Raw genomic sequence first — 18594 nt, 5'->3', positions numbered from 1 at the left:
AAAAATAAATAATCAGAAGACCGACCCATTGCTTAGGACAGGAGATCAAAAATAAAATAAAATAAAGGTGCTTCAGAGCTGTCAGTAATCAAATATCATTACAATCTCTAAGCAGCGTATCAAACTGTTTCGCCCCATTCTGACACCCTAATAAAATGTATCAGCGTCTGCTACCTCTGTGTAGTCACTGAGCTCTTTGTTCCCCATAACCTTGGTTAAAAAGGAAAGTTTAAATAATATTTCAGCATAAAAGCATTCCTGCATTCAAAGATTCACCCAGGAAAAAAAAGACTGGAGATGAAGCTCTCAAACCAGTAGGTTTAAGACGTGTTACAGAAATGTGGAATTTCTTCTTCATCTGAAAATATTTCTGCATTTTTCTGGAGAGCTCTTCAGAAAACATTTGACCTCTTTAAAGACCCTATACTGAAGTGATGACAATAGACCACCTACGCTTAAATTCAAAGGCGTTTTAATTCTCACAGCTACATTTATAACCTCTATTGCATCTAAACACTCAACACTACCACTTTTATCACTGTGCAACAGGCTTTAAATACCAAGCTCAGCCTGAATAAATACTTGCTATATTTCACTTCTCTGCACATGAGGTCTGTGAACCTCATTCTTGGGGTTCATAGTGTAAATACCCATTCAAGTAAAAATGTACTTAAATTATTGCTAAAAGCTTGTACTCGTCAGCATTACAGGAAGACAGACTGTGGTTCCGATCTCACACGAACTACTCCATTACGGTACACTCATCAGCATAAAGAAACCATGCAAATGTTCTAATGAGAGGAATTTTTGCATAAGGCAAAAAAAACCAAACTGACAAGATCACGTTTGCATAAACTGGAGCTTCATCCACCAGCTGTTAACTGGTTAAAATGGCATAAAGGCTGAAACGATATGAGATTCTCCAAATTTTTCCATCTTCGCGAGTCCTCGCAAGCCGTTTTTGTACATGGGGCTCAACTGTAGTTTAACAAACCACAATCATAAACAAATGCTTCAGATCATGAGTCACTCCAAGCCTTTTCTAGACTTGTGTCCTCCTGCCATCTTGGTTTCACTGAATCTAATCTGGCCTTCCAGTTCAGGAGACACGTTTGCACTTTGTGATGAATCCTCAGTTTGTGAAGTTTCCTCTTTTTGGTAAACCTGGGTGATGATATGATGTCCTGGATGGATGCATGTTTTACTTTGGTTGATGTTGGGGGGAAAAAAACACTAGTGTGCACTTCAATCGCATCATGAGATTGCATCATCTACTGTGGTGGAATACATGAGAAAATTATGCAAAGTATATCCCGGTGTGTAGGGATTACGTGGTGTTAAACACGAATACGTAATAGCCGCCAGGTAGAACAACAAAGCTAACATTATACTGCCAACATGCCCAACAGATGCAGCACTGTTCATATCATTTGCAGAATGAAGCAACTGTGTCAAAGTCAGTAAAAATAACTTTATATTTATTTATCGAGACCAGGTCTATGAGATTTACATGATTTTGCACCAGAGAGATCTGCAAATCAGAAAGTCTATTTTCAAAGTTCGGTGTGGGCTTTATGGGTAAGAAGGAGAAGAATGTGCTGTAGGTCAGTAAGTAGACCAAGAATAGCCTCTAAATAAGAATATAAGAAATGTGAGTCTACAGAAGGACAAAGCCAGCCATTAAAAGCCAAACATAGACCATGCAGTGGTGAATAAGGCCTGTGAGATTTGTAAGTTCCATGTAAGACGGCACAGTGTGTAAGTAACAACGGCACACCCCAACTTTAAGTCTTTTAAAAGTAAAATTCTAAGTATTTGTATTTAGAGGATAATTTAATCTCTACATGAAAGGTTCTCTGGGTTTGGTTCTCGGCTGCAAACTGACCTCGAACTTGGTGTAAAGCTCCGTGAAGAACTTCTGGTTTCATCACTGTGCATCCATTATCTCGGACTAAAATATAAACTTGCTCAGAAATTGCAGAAAGGGAAAAAAATCTTTTTAACTGTAAAAACTTTGTTATGTTTGTCACAATAAATAACCCATTTGAGATTCTTAATCTTCCTAAATACAGCCACTGTATCTCAGGGAATCCAGTAGTTTGATATTAACATTGATGTTTGTGTGGACGAAGGTTTTGATGAAGAGGAGAGGTTAAAGAATAAGAACTACAGTTAGGCTCATGTGAGCCATGAAAGGGGCCCAGTAGCAGATGGACGCTGGAGAGAGACATTAGTCACACAACAATCAACTCTGACTACTGGGCGACTCTTCTGCACCCCGGGCACCCCCCCTCCCTGCGTGTCTCTCTGTCACCAGGCAGGCCCGGGCCACTCGAGCCAGGACAGCAGGCTTCATAGTGTCAGTGCCAGCCCTCAGGAGAACACACACGGGGCATACAGCCACAATCCTGCAGCTGCCTCGGACTCTCATGTTTTCCCCGTGTGTCGCCTTTCTTCCACTTTCACTTGATTCTCACAGCTCTTCCACAGGCCTGCTACATGCGTGTGTTTGCAAATATGCAACGTTTATGGAGGTTATAATGAAGATGGAAGCTTTTACTGGCGTGCGATTGTCTGCATTATCAGAAGAAACCTGTTTGTGTGTGTAATTGTGCTTGTATGTGTGCATCAGCAGGAGGTCGTGTTGCTATACAAGTTGAATGTTTTATCCCAGCCTAGGCAGTTCCTTTCACTCATTCTTCTGTTGGACCACTCAACGGCATCTGTTTCAACTGCTTCCAACATTTGCGCACACACACACACACACACACACACACACACACACACACACACACACCGGTTTTTATAAAAAGAGGATTTTCCCATAATCCTCAAAGCAAACATTGTTCCACTTTATAATGTTTAGCCATGTTTTAATGTTGTAGCCCATATGGCCCAAAGAGAATTATTCACCATCACGGGTGACATTTCTTGTACTCTGCTTATTTTAATATTGCTATTTTACTTCAAGGACCATATGGCACAATATTCATTCTTTACAAGTATGCAACTGTGACTAAAGCATTCAATATCTTAGCAGACTCGGGGGTGCTTCATTCATCTTCCTATGTTAATAGCCTCCACTACAGAGGTCCCAAGGTAAAAATCATTCAAGTACACCTCATGTTATTCAAGCAGTCAGAATGTATTTAAATGTGTAATTCTGGGCCGAGCTGATGTGCCGTCCGTCCCTGACTTCCACCCTGGTCATCACTATAGGCACAATTCTGAAAAAGAGAAAAATGTAGTTCTATTTTCTCTTACTAATGCATGCACATATCTACTACTCTAGTAAATTAAACCTTTGAATATAAGGACTTTGCAACATCTGAGGTGGGATTTGCTACAACATGGATGTTACAAATAACGGGGGCTGCAGTACTGAACTTTCCTAGCACTCATCCAACAGATGTGCAAATGCCAATGAATATTTCACAATCTGTTCAGACTTTAGGCATTCCTTTACCTGCCTGTCCTCTAATCTGTGTGATGGGGAATTATTGTCCTTGTGTAAAAATCCAGAGCATTGCCTGCTAAAGTAGGCTTCATAGACTGTATATAAAGGATGGATGTTACCATTGATACACCCTTTTATTAGTGGACGCTAACGGTTATATATTGGCTGCTACCATGTGATCAGAAGTGACCATAGTTGAGGGTGCATTAGCATTTTGGTGAACGCACATATCCCAAACAACAGGCTAATGGAGGGGTTGTCCCACATGCCAAGCACTTCTGGTCAACAAAAACAAATAACTCCAGTTCAGTGACGTCAGGTCAGGTCGCAGTAGCTACTACTGTTACACGTGTGTCAAAGACTGTTTGTGTGTCAAAGAGGATTTACACAAAGTTTTGTAACTGTTTGTGGTCATGTATGTGCTTAGGTCCATTTAAAACATACCCCATGTTCTGTAAAAATAAACATAAATACTATGTAAAGCACTGCTACAAATAGTTAAATATGTAAATGAGTCCAAAGAATGTTTGGGGTGGGGGGTCTGCTTGATTGTTTGTTTTTGTTTGTCTCAGAATCAAGTATATGAAAAATGTAAGTCATTTGGAGATTTCTTATAAATAAAAGTTAACAGATAGGAACATTGCACCACAGCGCTATAAGTCTTCTTTTTCTAATTATTAAAAAAGAATACTACAATTAAAAATTATCTCAAAATTTAAGTGTTTACTGTGAAAAAAAAAACATCTACATTGTGTGTGCTGCACTACTTTCAAAGCTTGAACTTTAATTTACAGACTCAGTCCCCTAGGAGCAAGCACTGGGTGACAGAGTGGGAAGGAAAAACTACATTTTAACAGGAAGTTCGGGTAGAACCAGGATCAGGGAGGGTCGGCCATCTGCCACAACTGGCTGGGGTGGGGGAGGGTGGGGGCAAGAGGCAAGAGAAGAGAAAAAAACAAAGTTTTGTTTTTTTTTTAAAAAAGGACAAAACACAGAGAGACAAGCATAAAACCATAACTATAGAAGAGAGGGAGGACAGTCACATATTCAAAGGTTTGGTCCAGAACCTTCCAGAATAACAGACTGTGACTGTGTTACAACCGTTAATATATGGCATCTCAAATGTACTGGGAATAGTTCACTGTGAGTTTTTTGGTTCCCCCTTCTTTCCTTAACACTGAGCACATGCCATTCATGCAATGAGCACAGAACATTGTGCATTTTATACTTCTAATAACCAGATTTACTTTGCTTTTCACACATTAGAGTGAAGGTCATCCTAATCTCTACAAGCAGATATCTGCTGCGAACATGCAGACATGTGGACATCCAAGGAACGAAAGCAGGCAATGAATAGGAGGCATTGTTTCCACGCAGATAAACAGCCCATGTTAAGAGTTAAAGAACTGAAACCAAGGGTTGAAACCTTTAAAATGTTAAAAAAAAGAATCGACATTCAAACACAAATACACAGAACAGAAAGTCTTAACTCACACATCTATTATCCAGGGCATCGAAGGTTTAGAGACTGGATGTCTTTAAGGGTCAGAAAGGATAAACTACACATAAAACCTTTCAAGGATGCAAGCCTTTGTCTACTTCTGGCTTGAGCAGCACCTGCTTAAGCAGGTACATTCCTACCTTAATGTACTGATGGCATAAAATAATATTTAATGTTACTGCGATATATTGTACACTAGTGCCAAACACTAACAAATCGAGTGAAATAACGTGATCAGCAGTCAACTAACTAAACAGCATGTCTTCGTCTCATATTCCACCACTCATTCCCAACTAGTTGCAGCAGATGGCCATCCCCACTTGAGCCTGGTTCTGCTGGAGGTTTCTTCCTGTTGAATGGGAGTTTTTCCTTCCCACTGTCACCAAAGCGCTTGCTCATAGGGGGTGATCTGATTGTTGTGTCAGCCAACAATTCTCTGTTTTCTCTGTATTATTGCAGCGTCTTTACCTTACAATACAAAGCCCTTAAGCAACTGGGCAACTGTAGTTGTAATTTGGAGCTATATGAATAAAACTGAAATCAACTGAAAAACTTACAGGGAGAAAGGATTTTTTCCAGCACTGATGGACGTCACTGGAACTCCAATCCAAGAACTTGATAATTAAACTGAGTGGATTTGAACTGAATACACATACTGACCACATGAATACAAAACTCTGCTTTTTTCCCTTTTTACACCAACTCTCTTGCAGTTTAGAAAGTATGACCAGCCCACTCTCATTCCAGAGGTTACAATTAACACTGCTGGTGTGCCTTTGTCTACAAAGGCATCCTTTTAGAAGGGGGTTATCCTACCCAAACTAGGATCATTCCATTACTTTGACTAACCCCAACCACAGAGTGTTAGTCAAAGTGAAAAGTGAAAAAGATAAATTGAAAAAATAATCAGCGAGTGGGGGAAAAAAAGTGCAAAAACACAAGAGTCAGATAAGGACACAAACCGCAAACTCATGGTTGACGAACTCCCATCTGCACAGCCTCTTAGTACAGCCTCTGTAGGTCACAAAAGCAGCACCTTTATACATCTCTAGAAGTACATACACACACAGCTGTAGCTGGTGCATCAAGGAACCGACACCAAAAGACAGGTGTAATGACATTACTTGCCAGAACTATATTTTGTAGCACCCAAGGGTAAGAATGCGTTGGTATGACAATATCACAGTATGACTGCTTTGATAGGGATCTTGTCCTTTGTGCTCGTCCACTCCCATAAGACACAAATAAGAAAGTTGTAGTGAACGAAACCCTAATATCAAATGGCTGAAATGACCACGGCGCAGAAGACAGGATATAAAATTTCATCTAAGATATTTGTAAGAACGGCAGCATTAGATACCCTGCACTGAACAGCAATCAACAGAAATCAGTATCGTACTAATTAAATTCATTATACTATTATTCTACTTATCTACTAATATTCAGCAGCGTTTCTCACGTGATCTGAAGCTGGAAAGGTGTTTTGTTTGGTTTCACTAGTGGCTACCTACTTTTATGGATAATCCATATGAGACCCTACAAATGCCTTCCATTCAGACCGAGCCGATTATTCTTGGTTCCATTTCTAATGTAGACTTTAATCAGTTTTCTACTCCGTCACATGTGATTTTTGACTTGGCATTGATGCACGTGTCCGAGTTCAGACTTTTTGATATAATTTGGTCACGATTTCAATTAATCCATTACTGATAAGTTCATTCTGCTGAAGACAGACTGAAAAAAGAAAAAACCTTTATCCACGTCTCCAGTTCTTCTGATTAGTTCTGACCCGATTTCATTTTGTAAAAAAAACAAAACAAAGACATATTCATCAGGCTGAATAATAAAGCTGCATCAGTGAAAAGAAACCTGCAAAGCATCTTTTATTCTTTCTCGGCACTAATACGCACTTGAGTAAGACAGAGAAAGTTGCTTTATGAGTGGTGAAGAGGCTGTGATTCACAGCATGCGCTCCTCATTATTTCACCATCTCTTCTCACGGAGGCATTACCATTTATGCACACACGCAGTAATTGGTCACAGATTGCACACTGATACAGTGAAGTGCTTATTTCCTCCTGAAATATGACGGTAAAAGGTTCAGCTAGCAGCTCTCCTCTCTGCTCGCCGTCCTTACCGTTATTCCTCATCCACCAGCTTTAGGTTGGTTTTTTTGCTGAGTCAGACAGAGTCATTTTCCAGTCTCTTCCTTGGGAGGGTGGAGGGAAATTGGAGGATGAGGGGGGTGGGGTCACACGTCACACAGACACACACGCAGGAGACAATATCCTCCACCAGAGGAAAGGGAGGCCTGGGGAGGTTACAGCAATACAACACCGTTTAATAAGTGTGAACACAGGAGCGTTGTGCCGAGGCAGACACCACGTGTGCTGCATGTGCGTGCATCTGTGAGTCTTAACCCACACCTAGTAAAGGAACAGCGTACGGCTGCATGGATGCGAAAAAGAGTACAGTGACCTCCATCTACCCATCTCGTTGCCACGATTACATCCTCTAAAGCCAACACGAGCTCCGCTCTCCTCAAAACACACGTACAAAACGAATTAGCCCCTGAACTGTGTTTTCCATCTGTGGTCCATTAAAACTTGGGTACTGCTTTATTTAGACAGTAGCAGGTAAAGAGGCAGAGATTGTGGCGGCTGCGCACCCGTTATTTAAATATAGTGCTTTGTCAGCACTGTTTCATTTGTTTGTTTGTTTTGGATTCCTCTCTCCTAAGCTGAGACTCCAGCTGGACTTTATCACAGACCACAAAGGATCAGAACAAATGGTCTTTAAGGTGATCCGGGGGACAAATCAACAGCGGAATAATTAAATTTTAAAAAATGCTGCTTTATGTTCAATCAGCTCAATTGTTTACTCACTGAAAATCTACTATAATGTGCCATTAACTCATACCTCTGAAAGTAAGTATAATCATCAATCATTTTTTAGGGTAACTTTTATTTGAATGATTTTTGCCATTTTATTGTGCTCTCAGAGGGTCGTCTGTCCCTCCCAGAGTTTAACTTTGTAAACAAAAAAACTAGTTAATGACAACTTGAACGATCTAAAAAATAATTTGTAAAATTTGAGATTCTAGCATTTCAATAGTCTCTGTTGCTCGAACTGAGTTTTAAACTAGTTTTGGTTTTGTGTCGTCTCCCTACGCTTTCCTTTTTCCACCCCACACCAGTCATGGCAGGTGTTTGCCCTTCAATGAGGTTGGGTGTGCCAGAAGTTTCTTTTCTCTTGCCAAGTTCTGCTTACAGGAAATCATCTGATTGTCGTTTCCCCTCTAATACTCCAAGTGTCTTTACTATACAGTATAATGCGCCTTGAGGCAACTGTTATTATGACTTGCTGCTACACTTAATTTCACTATATACAAATATGGGAACATAGCAGCAGCTAAATCTCTAATGTTGAGGTTTCAAAATACAGCCTGGAGAGCTGTACGATCAACATTAAGTAAGGCAGAACAAAGCACTGGTTTGAAAGTCTTCATTTGTGACATTTCTGAGCTACTGTAACAAGCTCAGAGCCCATGGTAGGTAAGCTAGCCTTGCGCTGGTAGCTTTATTTATGGATGTTTGTTGTATGTCATTCCCTATCTCTCCTTCCACTTCTATGTAATGCTATACTGAAACTTACATAATAACATAAACTGCACAAAAAGATTAAATTTACATGTAGTCATACTATGACTTCTAAGTGTCCCTTGGAAGTCAGAACTGGGAAATTACTTTATTCCCGAGTTAGCGCGTTCCAGCAGAAATGTCATAAAAGTAAAAAATGGAGTTCGCACCACTCAGGTCTCGCTAACAATACACCGCGAAACTTGTTGTTTTGCACAGAAAAACACAGCTACAGCACGTCAGATAAAGCCTGCGTCACGGAGTATTTAGCGAGTCACAATACATGACAGTGGCTGTACAAACTAAAAGTTTTATAGCTTTACTGAAGTCTAATTCAATGCCGCCATCTTGGACTCTTAACTTGGAGATGTTCCAACTTTCCAAGTAAGGAATTCAAGTCGATGATCATTCCAAATTCAATTTATGATTTGAACGTTAGCATTATCTAGCATTATTAGCTAGGCTAATTGGCTAGGTGCTACATGTCAAGGCTAAAAATAAAAAAAATATTGAGACAGTAAAATTAAAAGCCAGGTTTTAATTATAAATTGCTTAGCTTTAAATGTGCAAGAGGAGAAAATATAATTTCATCTTTTAAAAATGAAAAGGCCACAGGATTCTTTTTTGTGCTATTTTCTGCTGCTGTTCACTAATGCTAATAGCAAATCTAAAACACAAACCAGTGTTAGCTGAATTACCATAAAAAGGATATAAGTTCAAAGAAAAAGAGAAATAGACTTCGTACTCTGTGAAAACTTACTTGTTTCCAATTGGGTAATTATATATCATTTTTTAATAATTTATCACACTCTGCACAGAGTGAAAAGAAATTATCAGAACAAACAACAGTGAGTAATCACCATCAGGCCTGCTGAACACAAAAACCGAGGTCGTGAGCACAACAGCAGGGAAACATTTTTCCACTGTGGGAGTTTTCAGAGAGCAGAGCGAGCAGTTGGCCCACTCTGTGGAGTGTTTATCGTGTCAATTCTTCCAGCCGGGAAAATACATAAGTAGTAGTTGAAATCTAGACTTCCTTTTCACTTCCTGCTGAGGTCAGGAAATGTGAGGGTTGATTCAGACTTCCCACAGTGGGATGGTTGGACTCATCCATTCCTCTGCTTGGTGCTCAAAACCCCCGAAAGGCTGAGATCCTGCTTACAGTATTTATTTCTGTTCTTACTTTCGAAATAAAATATGTGAACTTACTGTTCTCGATGGTATTTTCAGTATAGGTTAAATATAGCTTTAAAAGTAATGTGCAAAAATTCTATTTTTATCTAGTTATTTATTTCCGTTTTTGCAGAAAAAAACAAAAACATAAAAGTTTTACAAATAAAATAAGATCACGTGACTCAAAGGGAATATCAAAGACATCAGCGTCTTTATACACGAGCTCCATTCTGCAGTTTATTCACACAATGGCTCAGCTCCCGCGACAAGGATTAAGCCAAGTCACTTTTTTCAGTGGAGATCTTCATTGAGTTTTTTAAGTTAGGGATTAGGGTTAATCCATGCCTGCCTTTGTATGTTCAGTAAAAAAAAAATGTACATGGATTATGATCAGTGTACACTGATCAGCCACAGCAATTATGCCCATGACAGGTGAAGTGATTGCACTGCAGAAAATTGCAATGCCAGCAAATCTTGATGTTTTGCTGATGACCACCTAAACAATGTTAGAGAGAAAACACAGGACCCCATAGCAACAACACTCCCCGGTGACTCTTCCCTCCTCTGGAAGGACAGTGTGCCTCATATCGCTTAAAAAACTGCTCAGCTACAAACTCAAGGAAAACAGCACAGAGCCCAAAGGTGTTAATTGACCTCCATGTTTTCAGGATCCACTCAAGCATACACCAGAATGCACAGGACCCAAAATCACGTATCTGTGTCCCGATGTATCACACGATATCGTTGACTAATATCAGCTAATGACATACCATTTACTGATATTGCTGGGAAATATTTAGCTGTTGTGGCACATCAGGTTTGGGATGTGAAATGTTTAGGAATCAAAACAGTGAAATAGTTTTTTTGTTTCATTTAAATGGGGCTATATTAGTTTAGATAGAAAAAATTGATAATTACAAATAATAAAAACTAAATTTAAGTAAAAAGAGAAAAACTGTTATTAGCATCAGAATGTCACAATGAGTGCATCACTAGCTTATTATACTGCAAAAAGTAAAGCCATGTAAAGCTGGTTTCACGTCTTGTGGGTATGAATGTGCTTTTATGGGCTATTTTGTTTTATTTTTGCTTGTTTGCTTCTAATAGAGACATGTTGCCGTATCTTACAACATGTTGCAGAATCACACGTTCGGTAACAGCATTCTTATCATCTTCAAAGTGCAACAACAGTGTTGTTGTGTGACTTAAGTGATTATTGGCACAGATACAAACAACGAAAGAGACACATTTTCAGATACAGTCACATCTGTGTGGATGTGAGAGACACACTGAAAGACGAGGAGCTCGGGCAGTCAGGCAAGCCAGCACAGGCTCCGCCAGCCTCCTGCAGCCACAATCCAGCCACCACCACCACCCCCCATCCGGCTCCCTTGCACACCAGCATCCCCTATTCCACCCTACTCCCCCACCCCACCCAGGAGGATGCCTATTGTTCCCCCATCTCCTAAACAAAGCCTGCACCCTCACAACCTCACCCCCAAAACCACCCTCTCTTTCCCCATCTAACCCCTTTGCCCTCCCTCAGCACACACACTCACACACACACACACACAGCTTTGCTGCTCTAATAAACCGGCTCAGCTCCCTAAATTTCATTACATACAAGCCCGGACCCCCACCCACCCAGCCACCCCCCCTTCCCTTCTTTCTTTTACAGTTTTTCCCCTCTTGGCAGAGTTTATCTTTGCGTATCGTGCTGCATGCTAAATATTGGGACATCAGAACAGAATGCACTACAACAACAACAGAAACTGCTCGATGAAAAACCAGGAAGCTGAAAAACTGGACTGCAGTGACACTGGAGGAATTAATTTATCGTGAGAATTAAAAGGAAGATTGTGTCTTTTTTTTTTTTTTTAAGAGAAATTTTTAAAAAAAAAGAAAAAAGAGCAGAGCAAACATCTTGCAAGCCATCAGCATCCGTTCATTTGCAGGATTTACTGTATCACCTGTTGATTCAGCCAAAATGACAACTTGCACTGGCAAAAAAAAAAAGAACTACAACTACATTTGAAATGATAAACGAAACAAGTGGGACGTCACAAGACATCATTTCATTTGCCACGAAGATTACTCCTCCTAATCCCAGTTCCACAAAAATCTGTGTGCCGGATTTTGTCCTCCTGTTTAGAAATGAGTCGACAGATGAAACAACAAGGAGGACGGCAGCGAGCAGCGCCACTCCAAACTCCACCATATTGCAGCAGCATTGGTGAAGTAGATGAAAACACACACACACACACACACACACACACACACAAACATGCACACATACACAGCGGTTGTGACTAAAGCACACAGAGGCCATATGGTGCGTCCTCATCCACCAACGCCTGTTGCTGCTTCAACAATGGGGCTGCCTGGCCTGGACAGCAAGAGGCAAACACACACATCCACAAATGTGTACACACACACACACACACACACACACACACACACACCAAATGGTCGTTAGTCAGTCAGTCTGCGTTGCTTAGGCCCCGAACAAACGCCTGGATTTGCATTCTGCACCTCCCTTTATTCTCCTCCTCCCCTCCCTCTCCCCCTCACTCACACACACACACACACACACACACCCCTGGTCTCTACAGGTGCACGGAGCACTCAAAACAGATGTCAACGGACTGGAGAAGGAGAGGCACGGGTGAGTGAGGGGGAGAGGGGAGGAAAGTGGAGGCTGTTTGCCCAGAGCGACTGACAAAGCTTTGTACACTTGCGGGCCTAGACACGGCAAAGACAATGACACACACACACACACACACACACCTTACTCTGTTACACATTCAGGCCGGCCTGATTTGTCACTGTTGGAAACTTTAAAGGGGGGATGAGCGTGAATAGAAAACGCAATTTGCATCCACATTCAGATTCGCCCTCTTAAAGACAGGTTTTAAAAGTAACCTGCTCCACTTGGAGAAATCCACATTTCATTAATGATTCCAATGTTATATTTTGTACATCTGCCAAAACAGAGCCTGAACAAAGTAATTGTTCACACACTTTTAAAAAGGTGGAATGAAATATTTGGAATACCTCTGCAGAAAAACTCTTTTGTTTTCCGGATCATTTTTAAAAACACTTAAATGCATCCCACACTTTTTTTGGCACTGGCTGTTCTGAAACTGGGGCAGTGATGAAATTCACCGCTTGATCGACAATGTCAGGTGTTACTTCATCATTTGGACCATTTTAAAAGGCAGAATATGCAGAATAGTCTTTCCCTCCTTGTTTTTTTATATATTTCATGAACAAAACGATACATTCAGTGACGTGGGGAAATAGAGCACCAGACATCTTTAAAAAAAAACAAAAACAAAAGAGACAAGAATTAGAAAATTACACTGATAATGGAAACAGCTACAAGTTACATTCCTCACTGATTCCATTGTAATTACTGGACTTGTTGCACAACTTCACATTAACAAAACATTCATCTCCAATATCCCCAATTTCATTTAGCCGCATCAACTCTATTCAAAAAGAAGCCCAAACTAATATTCTCTGAAATATAATCCTTTTATCCAACATCGCCCTCCCGACATCTAACAGAAGGATTACTGTAACAGAATTAATGCATCTACTATGTTTCATCCTACAGGCTGTAATTTTCTCCAATAATTACATTGTGGTTTGGCCCTGCTTTGCCACACATCTCCAGCCATAGAGGACAGGAGCAGTCCTTTGATCAATATTAAAAAGGAAGTACAGAACACAACTACATAGGCTCATGTGAGGAGCTGCTGGAGAACAAGGACACTTGTGATTTGTGATGTGAGCTTTAATTTTTGCAGGCAGCTTTTACTCCAAACTGACAGATGCGTGGAGTGGAAGGAGTGTCAGCATCACAGATCTCCATTTAGACTTATATATATATATATAAAAAGGAGAGCTTTAAAGCCCTTCATACAAGTCATTTTCTATAAAGGTGGAATAAGAAGTAAATGCGTTAACAGATCTCCCAAACGGGCTGTGTGATGGTGCTGAGAGTGAGCGTGTAATGTGTTCTGTCCACTGGGTAAACACTGGCTGTGTGCATGTTATCAGCCTATGGCCTGTTTCTGTGACTGGGGCCTGCCTGCCTGCCTGCCTGCCTGCCTGTGTAGGAAAAGAGAAAACCCCGCCGATGCAACAAGTCCCCCATTCACTCCCAGCTTTGTTAAGCTGCCTCCCAGCGCTGCTGCGAAAAGCTTTTCATCCACAATCTCTCAATCTCCCGTGGACACATTCCCGTTTTTAAAAACAGAAAACACGTGATTTTTAGCTTACGACAGAAAGAAGTGTTAGGAAACAAGGTTTGTTTTCTGGTGTCGGAAGGAAGGGGAATAAAACTGTAGTGAAAGCGACATCCCTCGCTTTGAAGCTCAACACGGCGCAGTATTAATAAGCTTGTTAGACTTGTTCAGCGTGTAGAATAGGTGTATTTGTGGCGATTTTTATTCCAGTGTCGCCGAAACTGTTTTAATTTGAGCTTCAGTGACCACTTCAGGATTTTAGAAACAAGCGAAACGTCCGGGGGCTTTCAGGCTACAGGCTGAAGAGAGCGAAGGGAGGGAGGGGGGGACTCCTCCTAGGGAACTTACCTCGATTCATACGCCTCTTTATGGATTAATTCCCACACTTTTCACCGGATCGGAGTCGCTACAGCAGCGGGAAGCCCTCCGCCAACTCCGGAGTCTCCTCTCGGTTTTGGTTTGAGGAAGGATCGGGCGCGCTGAGTGCGTAAAATGCGCAGCGTCTCTCCAAGGATGCGAAATATGCGCGGAATGGGAGCAGGAATGAAATGAACGCAGCGGACTGAGTTGAACGGGGCGGGGTGAGAGGGACTGGCGTCACCCTGGATGGATGAAATAGAGTGAGTGAGAGATGGGAGGATGGGTGGAGAGAGAGAAAAAAAAGAAAGAGAAAGAGAGCGAGGGGGAAGGGGAAGGGGCCGGACTGTACAGGCTGCGTTCAACAACAAAAGAGTGGAGCGCCCAAACTCTATTCAGGAAGAGGAGGAGGAGGGTCGAGATAAAACACAGTCTGCTGTGCGGGGCTGACAACTAATCAGATAAGGTGACGCTAAAAGAAAGAGAAAAACACTTTGGATGGGAGCTTTGTGGCAGGAATTCAGAGACTCAAAAAGTTAGTCAACCACAACCCGACCTAGAAATATTTTTTAAATCTGATTTATAATCAATAAAAACGTGACGTGTGTAACTTTCGTCTGCTGTTATGCAAGCCTAGGTTTGAGTATTCGTGTTTAATGGTCTGCAGTTAAGTTTAAACGCAATATTTCACCTAACAGACTGAGTACTCACACAACTACAAAAGTCTGCGTCCACAGTAAATAAAAGATGGATGTAGCCATCACGCAAGTAGTGTTTTTGGACATGTTTGAACCAAAGAATTTTGAAAAGTTATAACTTAGGGCCATCCTTAAAATCCACGTACAGCTATAATGCACAAATACCCATAATTGCTAATCAATGCTAAGTAAAATTCTAATAAAAACACTATAAATCAAGATGCACAGCTCTTGCACCACAGAGCAGAGACTGACACATATATTTGTAAGATGATTAACAACCTTTTCCCACTTAGTCATTTACAAATGAGGTGTCCACATATAATAAAACATAATATGTAGTTGCACGGGTTGTGTTTTTTAAAAACCCCAAAAGAACAACCTGTTACACATTTTTAGTAATGCTACGTCTGTGCCATTAATGCTAGCGAACTGAAGGGGAAATGCTTGACAGATTGATGGACTCCATGCAGGAACAGCAACAGCTGGGGCAAACCACTAAAAAGACAAGCAAGCACAGGCTTGACATTTAGGCTAATTTAACATTATCAGAGGCTTGAAGTTAATGCTGCTTTGTGTTGGTTTAACGTTACAGACTGAATGGAGCAGGATTTATGAAGGCTAGTCACTCTAAATCTTCATAACTTTAAAAGAACAAGTATTGGGATTAAACTTCTTTGGCTTTCTATTATGCACAAAGCCCCAGAGGGCTTATCCTGACCTCACTTTTAGGAGCCACTGCCCTAACCAGAAAAAAAAAATCTTTGTGTCTCTGTGAGATCTTCGAATGCGGCAGACAGCCGCCTCTGCCTCATAAAGGAGTTGTTGTTTACTACTAAGCTCTGCCTATCTCAGGTTTCATCCCCTCGGGCTCTGCTGGACTGTCATCTCCCTAGAGGGAGGGGCTGTGACATAAAACAAACACAGATATGCCAGGGTCGCAGCCTCCGGAACACCTACTGCAACCCGACACCACGGCCAAGCCAGGCAAGCCAGCAGACAAGCATTCCACATGGCAGCATGTCTGTGTTTGTGTGCACAGGAACAAATTCTCCCATACACACCCAGCCACACAGCTGATTCACATGTGGACCGTGCACAGTGTGTTTCTGAGACATCTTAGAGGAGGCGTGCGTGGCTCGTTCCCAGACTCAGAACAATGCAAACACAGGAGCAGCTAGTAAAACCATTCAGCTCGGTGACCTAAAGGTCAACCGTCTGACCTCTGATCTGACCTCACCTGGTTTCCTGATGTTTTATTAACGCTCTGTGTGCCCGGAGTCCTGCATTTTCTTCACGCCTGCGTACAGAAGTGACGGTCTGCTGCACATTTGTTATTTAAAGAACACATAATAATATGCACGGAGCTGCTTCTTCTCTCATCAAAAGATTAAAATCACAGATCTTGTCAACCAGAAAATCCGAATAGATCATGGTGCCACTCCCTAGAAACTTGCTTTGAGGTGCTAAAAATAATTTTGTGGAGAGGCAAATTGGTCCCGCTCGCTGTACTTTGAGCAGCACAGATCGAACTGGAGCTCTCTCTGTGCTTGTCCTTTAGGCTTCGGTGCAGCACTGGATACTCTTCATCATAACATTTACCTTTTTTTAATTAAAGTAAATGCTCTGTAATGGTTTGAATCTGTACACAGAAAAGTTAGACACAGAGTTCCACAGGGTTCTGTGCTTGGACCAACACGATTTACATTATACCAGCTTCCCTTAGGCAGTATTATTAGAAAATAATACCCAGTTATATATATCTATAAAGCCAAATGACAGAATTGCATGCCTGAAAGACATAAAGGCCTGGATAGCCCACAATTTGCTTCTAAATTCAGGGCATTGTTATACTTGGGCCTAAAAATCTTAGAAACATTGTGTCTAACCAGATATGTGCTCTGGATGGCTTTACTGTAGCTTCCAGCAACACTGTGAAGAACCTGGGAGTCATTTTAAAATATGTCCTCCAACGCACACATGAAACTAACATGTCGGACTGCTTTTTTTTTACATTCTCACAGTATCAATAAATCTGGAAACATTGTGTCTCAGAGTGATGCTAAAAACTAGTTCATGTATTAATTGCTTGTAATCTTGACTACTGTAATTCATTTTTTATCAGCTTGTTCTAAAAGCTCCCTCAAAAGCCTCGAGTTAATCCAGAATCCTGCTGTGAGAGCGCTAACAGTGACAAGAAAGACAGAGCGTATTTCTCCATGTTAGATTCTCTTCACTGGCTCACTGCTGAATCCAGAATTGAAACTCAAATCCTTCGTCTCACATAAAAATTCTTGAATAAGTCCCATCATATTTTAGAGACCTCATCAGTACCATGTTATGCTAACAGAGCACCAGACTCTCAGACTGCAGGCTTACAGGTGATGACCCTGAACCATCCCTTAGTTACGCAGCTATAGGCTCAGACTGCTGCCAGGCTTCACGTTGTGTACTAAACACTTCTCCACTCGGCTTTTTTCAGTCCACGCAGGTTTATTCACCACAGCAACATGTCATTACATTCTTGTCTTCTCTCTCCCTTAGTCTGCCTTCATATGCTCTGTGTTTTTACCTCTTAACCTCTCCAACCAGTCGCAGCAGATGGCTGCGCCTCCCTGAGCCTGGTCCTGCCAGAGGTTTCTTCCTGTTAAAAGAGTTTTTTCTTCCCACAATTGCAAAGTGATTGCTTATAGGGAGTTACTTGATTGTAGTTTTTTCCCCCTGAATACTGCAGGGTTTTTACCTCACACTTTAAAGCATCTTGAGGTGTCTGTTAATCCTGAACTGAGCATCCATGTGAATAAACCTGTCTCTATTTTTGGTTTTCTCTGCACTCGAAATGACAGCAAGAAAATAAAGACTGATTGCAGCCACAGCTCTAAAAGATGCAAGAGCCCCATTTGTGGTCTGTGGGTGGCAGCGTAAACAATAAAGGTGTGGAGTCTCAGGTATATGTAAGGTGGGTTCCACCTCATCTACATCCATGAAACTTCCACTAATCCATTTTTAACGGCTTTCGTGACCCCTGTCTCTACCTCACAGTTTATTCTTGACCTTATTTTGAAGGTTAGATCCACGTGTGGCTTCCTGTTTTTTCCCTTTACAATTATTGTGTCGATTGAGTTTATTATCTATTTGGTGTGTATTTAATCTTCTCTCTCAGTCTTTGTTGGCTTTTTCTACGCCTTGTTCCTGAGTCTCCTCTGCTGTTTCCTAACGCAGCAGCTTGTTCCAGAAAGCAGGTTAAAGAAATTCAGGGTGTAACCTTAAACTCTGAGGTTGGCAATTCCTTTTTAATCAAGTTGACTGGAATCCAGTTCACATTTAAAAGAGAAAAGAGAAGAAAAAGCTTATCAAAAGTTATAGGCTTGCACAAAATTTAGTGTTTTGTATTTAAATCAAATCTTAAGCTGGCAGGGACAAAACTTATGCGATGATAAAAATGTGGATCAGACAGATAAGCGACTGTTTACCTGGGCGATTTTAGGCCTAGTGAGACTTATTTGGGGGATTTGCA

General features: G+C 41.2%; 1 protein-coding gene across 1 annotated transcript in view; it reads right to left on the bottom strand.

Annotated features, from left to right (window-relative positions):
* The window catches only part of tead1a (TEA domain family member 1a), a 48318-nt gene extending 33709 nt beyond the window's left edge, over positions 1–14609 (bottom strand). Inside the window, exon 1 of the mRNA XM_005739083.2 lies at positions 14371–14609. The gene's annotated coding sequence lies outside the window, so the exon portion shown is untranslated. The remainder of the gene's footprint in view (positions 1–14370) is intronic.
* Positions 14610–18594: the final 3985 nt, after the last annotated feature.

The sequence above is a fragment of the Pundamilia nyererei genome, unplaced genomic scaffold (genome assembly GCF_000239375.1).
Source record: "Pundamilia nyererei isolate P.nyererei 1_Seehausen unplaced genomic scaffold, PunNye1.0 scaffold00089, whole genome shotgun sequence".
In the NCBI taxonomy this organism is placed as follows: Eukaryota; Metazoa; Chordata; class Actinopteri; order Cichliformes; family Cichlidae; genus Pundamilia; species Pundamilia nyererei.
The sequence above is the reverse complement of the archived record's forward strand: the minus strand, read 5'-3'. Positions and strand labels throughout refer to the sequence as shown.